This window comes from Dermacentor andersoni, chromosome 9 (assembly GCF_023375885.2).
Source record: "Dermacentor andersoni chromosome 9, qqDerAnde1_hic_scaffold, whole genome shotgun sequence".
NCBI classification, from domain to species: Eukaryota; Metazoa; Arthropoda; class Arachnida; order Ixodida; family Ixodidae; genus Dermacentor; species Dermacentor andersoni.
In genome coordinates this window covers 106,650,266-106,656,323 of record NC_092822.1, presented here as the reverse complement: position 1 = coordinate 106,656,323, position 6,058 = coordinate 106,650,266, and the positions used below count along the sequence as shown (strand labels likewise).

The 6,058-nt window shown below is 41.6% G+C and overlaps 1 non-coding gene across 1 annotated transcript; it reads left to right on the top strand.

Annotated features, from left to right (window-relative positions):
* Positions 1–1,443: 1,443 nt before the first annotated feature.
* TRNAS-AGA (transfer RNA serine (anticodon AGA)) lies at positions 1,444–1,518 on the top strand. The gene has a single exon. It is a non-coding gene; the product is annotated as a tRNA-Ser (tRNA).
* Positions 1,519–6,058: the final 4,540 nt, after the last annotated feature.

Here is a 6,058-nt window from a genome sequence, read left to right as displayed (position 1 = left end):
TTTACGGGAGCCGATACCCGACCTTTCGCAAAATTGCGTACTGCTGCTCTGGAATCGCTAATATTGTAATGACAATCTGTGGAGGCTATTGCCAGAGCGATAGCCGCCTCTTCCGCTGTTTCGGAGCTTCTGGTGTGAATTGAACCACCAGCGCGTATTTGACCTGAGGAGTCCACCACTGCAAGGGACATACAGATGCATTCTATGTATTCTGCTGCGTTGACATAGACTACGTCTTTGAAGGCGTGGAATTTCTGATGTAGGGCTTTGGACCGCTCGGCCCTCCTCTCCTTGTAGAATTCGAGGTGCATGTTTTTAGGGAGGGGATTAATTTTGAACATGGGGCGCCTCTGATCGTGAGGAATGTCTACTTTAATGCTTTGCGTCGACTCGTAGTTCATACCGAGATTCTGTAGGGTGTTTCGACCGGCGGCACTCTGAGCTAGCCTTTCGTATTGAGATATAAGGTGCGCTTCTACAAGTTCATCGAGGGTGTTGTGCACACCTAGTGCTAGCAATTTAGCGTTGGCCGTTCTTATAGGTAGCCCAAGAACCTGTTTATAGGCCCTCCGGATAATTTCCTCCTCTATTTTCTCTCTCTCAGCCCCTTTGAGGCAGAGGTACGGGGTGATGTAGGTGATGCGGCTGAGAACGACGGCTTGTACCAACCTTATGAGGTTGGCTTCTTTCATGCCAGAGTGTCGGTTGGCAATTCTTGAAATGAGTCGCATCGTCTGCTGAACGCATGCTTCCAGTTTATGAATTGTGTTGCTTTGCGCCCGTGAGCTTGCATGAAGAGGCCTAGTACACGGACGGTGGTTACCACCGGGATCACGCCTCCTCCGGCTCGCACAGTGATTTCTGGGGTGGCACAGTGTCGGATTTGCGGTTTGTAGGGTCTCTGAGTAGGAAGAGTTCTGGTTTTTGCGGGGAGCAGGCGCGGCCTTTGTCGGTAACGCACTTTTCAACAGTGTCTACAGCTTGTTGCAGCGTGCTTTCTATATCTCCATCGCTACCTTTCACCACCCACAGGGTGATGTCGTCGGCATACAGACTGTGGTGTAGATCTGGAATCTGATTAAGTTGTTCCGGTAATTGGATCATCGCTAAATTACAGAGGAAGGGGGATAAGACTGATCCCTGCGGTGTGTCACGACTTCCAAGAGGGATCTTGTCCGATTGTAGTTCTCCTATTCTTAGTTCCGGTGGTTCAGCAAATCTTTGATGTAGTTGTAGGTCCTCTGGCCCACACCTAGGTACTGCAGATTATCTAGTATAGCCTGATGCGCTACGTTGTCAATGGCCTTTGTAAGATCAAGGCCCAGGACAGCCCGGGTACCATTCTTGGGTATGTGGTACAGAACTTGATGTTTAAGCTGAAGCATGTTGTCTTGCGCGGAAAGTTTTGGACGTAAATTCGACTTCGCGTGCCGTCTTCTAGCCGCCTGGTTAGCTCAGATGGTAGAGCGGCTGCCCCAGAAAGGCAGTGGTCCCGGGTTCGAGTCCAGGACCAGGACACTCTTTTCTACAACTGCGAAGCTTCTTTTTTTGAGGAACCCGTATGGATTTCCTTTGTAACACTTAGCTGCATTTGAGTGGGTGTCTCATTTTCTCTTTATTATAGCTATATTTACATAAATTATAATAATCTAGGTTTCTTCACAACATAGTTTCCTGATGGAACTGAGTGAAATTTCTAAAGAAACTAACCACCCATTTCATAACACAAGAAGCCCCACAGTATCTGTATTTGCTCCTTTTCAACACCTACAGGAAGGGCTGTTAAAGTTCAACATGGCCGGAATGAAGCAATGGATAGTTCGAAGAACCACATGGGTCTTGAGAAGTAGGTGGCGTGTGAGTCTTGTCTGACACTCAGCGCATTCCTTGGCCATTCTAAGGAAAGGCTAATGTGTCTCGCTGAGTGTGAGGATGTGTTTCACACTGACCACCTTATACACATATATAGGGAAATTAAGGAGACCATAAGCAATGTAGTTTGTGTTCATCTCTTTACTTACAAATAACAAGTTCTGTAATAGGCTTGTCGCATACTATCTAGGTTTACGCTTTTTTTCAGTTTTTCTTGGGCATTCAGAGTAGGCCCACAGTAATTAGTCAAACGATGAGCACAGAAACATGCAGGGTTGAAAGAAGCTAACGCCTATCATCATGCTGCTACTTAAAATAAACGTGGGCATTTGCAATGAGAGGCACATTTCAGCGCATCGCTTTAACAGTACAATGCTGTACAATGCAAACAGGAATTATGTAACTACAAGGAAGCAGTGGCCTGACCTCAAAGCTCTTCTTTCAAAATTGCTAGTTAACCATGGACTGCAGCATTTGCTAGTATGTTCGACATCACAACTAGTCAGCCAAATTTAGTACGAACAGTTCTAGCACAAGCACGTTTTTGTTGACAGGGGTCTAATGTTCCAGACAAGATGATGCGCAAGACATAATAAATCGGGCCAGCATACACTATCCCTACCTGTCTGTGTGTGCGATTAGTTTTCAGGTGCTATAAGGTGGTTTTGTGAAATAGTCAAGCTTTAGGATCAAATTTTTTTAAATGAAAGTATCTCGGCTAAATTGTGTACTTTTGGAGGAACAGCATTCCTGTTGAATTACGTTTTCTATGACTTGAACTCTTTTGCAACATTGTGTCACAGCGTGAAGTAGAAAAAACAGTGAACATGGCGCAAAACATTTGGAACGCCAAGCAAGGTATTCCCAGAAGTCTTTTTAAAATACCTTGTGCACACGAAATATTTAACCAAAGCTTTCTAGAGAATAACTTATTTCTTAAAGGAACACACCAATGAAAGAATAGATCAGTTTATATTGGTGAAGTATTAATTGAAAACTGATTTTGTTGCTTTAGCAATGGTGGGTTAATTTGTTAATTATCAAAAGTTATTAAATGAGAAAAAGAAGGTCAAAGTTGAATTTTGTAAATTTTGTGCCGAAACCTTAGCGGCAGCATGTCAGCGTGAGGTCACGGATCTCAAAGCATTTTTTTGGCAAGCTTCAGGAACTTTTGCCGAGCCATCCTCAATTTTTGGTTCCTTTATAACACAATGTAATACACTTCTACCGATTAGCATTTAACTCAACTAGGTCCAAGAAGGCAGTGTCAAAATGTATGACTTCACGGTGAGCTGGTGCAAGAACTTCAAGGCTGCAATGCCATCCATTTTTCCTTTTTGCATCTTCTCTCGCTTGCCAAGTCCCTTCTCGTAATAATATTGACAGTTTCGGAATTGTAGACAGGTAATTTACTAATGCAGGGGGAATTATTTTTGTCTACAATTACAATGCTACTGAGCAAGAGGCCGGGGGTTCTCTCCCAACTGCGGCCGCCATATTTCTTTTTTGGGGGAGGAGGAATGCAAACACTTGTGGATTCGTGCTTTAGATTCAGGTTTAGGCGATGCCAGGAGGTCAAAACTAATCTGGAGGCTACCCGTAAGGCATCTCTCGCATTCCACTGGGCAGTTTCAATATGTTAAAACACCATAATTTAGTATTGTAACTATCTTTTTTTTTTTATTCAGATACCCTAAAGGCCCTTATGGGTATTACATAGGGGGGGGGGGTTAACAACAGGAAATTTCAAACACAAATATAGAACACCGTGGTAAAGATCACCGAATACAACAAGAAAATATAAAATGAAAAAAAAGGAAAGAGAATTGCATACATGATCAAAACAACAACAACAACACTCCGTACAAAGCATGTAGATACACTTACAATGCGTCAAAGGCATAAAATTCTGCTTTTACCCAACATGCGTAAAACTGCGCTTCAAATTACTAACAAATGAGTCATGATCACGTATAGAAGCAATTTCTTTTGGCAGCTTATTCCAGTGATGAATAGCTAGAAAGAGCGGTGATTGTCGCAGGATATTCGTACGTGCAAACATGGGACGCACTTTGAAGGGATGGTCGAGGCGGGGAAAATTTTTTTGTGGGGGTTTGATATGGGATGCTGTAAAGGATGACGGGGTATGATACAATCTGTGGAAGTGGGAAAGCAGTGCTAACAGTCGTCGTGTTTCTAGAGACGGTAATTGGAGGGACTCTTTGATAGCCGTGATGCTGGATGTTCTAGAGTATGTTTTAGTGATGAAGCGTGCTGTTTTATTTTGTAAAGATTCCAGCTTGTTCATTAGGTAAGTCTGATTTGGATTCCATATTATGGAAGCGTATTCAATCTTTGAGCGAACTAGAGCTGTGTAAGCTAATAATTTAGTTGACTCAATTGCTAAATACAAATTTCGCCTAATGAATCCAAGTGTTTTATTTGCTTTCGAAATTATTTCATCAATGTGATCATTCCATGTAAGGTTAGAAGTTAAATGGACTCCCAAATATTTTAATGTAGACACATTCTCTATGCATATGCTGTTCATAAAATATGAACTTAAATGAACGTTACTGGCTCTGCTAAATGTCATTGTTTTAGTTTTAGAAGCATTAATCTCCATTTGCCATTGCTCGCACCAAAGTGAAATTTTGTTTAGGTCGGCCTGTAAAATATTAGTGTCTTCAGAGGTGATAATTTGTCTGTAAAGAACGCAGTCATCTGCAAACAATCGAACTGTTGAGGTCAGGTTGTTACTGATGTCATTAATGTAAATTAAGAATAGGATTGGGCCAAGTACGGATCCCTGAGGAACGCCAGATTTAACTTGTGCTAAAGCGGAAAAGTGATCATTTACGGAAACAAATTGGTAGCGATTGGTTAAAAAACTTGAGATCCAATTAATAATTTTACCATGTATGTTAAGCCGGCTAAGTTTCATCATTAAGCGAGAATGGGGAACTTTATCGAATGCTTTCTTGAAGTCAATAAATATGGCATCGATTTTTATGGAATCGTGAACAGCTTGATGAAGATCAGTTATAAGTTCAAAAAACTGTGTTTCACAAGAGCGTCCTTTCTGAAATCCATGTTGATTGTTCGAAAAGAAGTTATGTTCAGATAAATATTTCATAACTGCGGAAGATATGATATGCTCAAGTAATTTACATGGAATACTAGTCAAGGATATAGGTCTATAGTTTGAGGGCACTGATCGGTCACCTGATTTATAAATGGGAGTGATACGACCGACCTTCCAGTCATCTGGTACAATTCCTGTATCTATTGATTGCTGGAAAAGGGCGGCTAATACGGGAGATATTATAGGTTTAGTCATTTTAAGCATCTTTGTGCAGATGCCGCCTGGACCTGGCGCTGAGTTATTCGAAAGTCGATCGATGGCCGATTCTATTCCCTCTGGTGTAATTATGAGATCATTTATAGATGAGTTAATTGAAGGAAACGTAAGGTCAGGTGCAATTGGATTTTCGTTTGTGAATACAGAGCTGAAAAACGAGTTTAATTCAGTCGCAGCTTCAGATGGTGAGAGTAGCTCACCGTTATTAACGATTGGTATAGTGGATTGAGAAGAGTGTTTAGGGTTAATTACTTTCCAAAACTTTTTCGGATTGTTCATTATCATGCTGACGATGTCACCGTTAAAAAACTCGTCTTTAGATGCTTCAATTTCAGCTTTACATTTATTTGATTGTTCTCGGTATCGCTGCCAATCACCATCCGAGTGGGACAACTTAGCTTTAGAGTAAAGGCGTTTCTTTTTATTTATTGCTCTCTTTACTTGGGACGTGAACCATGTGCTCTGTGTTGATGACGTTATTCTAATTTTGGGAACGTGCTTTTGTTTCAGTTCAATAAGCTTTCTTCGGATAGCGAGCCAGTTATCATTTGTATTGCGATAAGCCATGGTTTCCAAGAACCACACAGAAAAATATGACAGCTCTGTCAGAATCGCGTCGATATTTGCACGGGAGTAATCGTAAATAGATTTCGTTGCCTTTTCTGGTTTACTACTTTGAAATTGGTATTCACAGTGTACTACGTTGTGGTCGCTAATACATTCAAGGACGTGAACAAGCATATTTTCCGGTTCGGTTGTGAGAACTAGATCTAGAATAGCGTTTCCACGTGTTGGTTTGCAAACTATTTGATGCAGATCAAATGA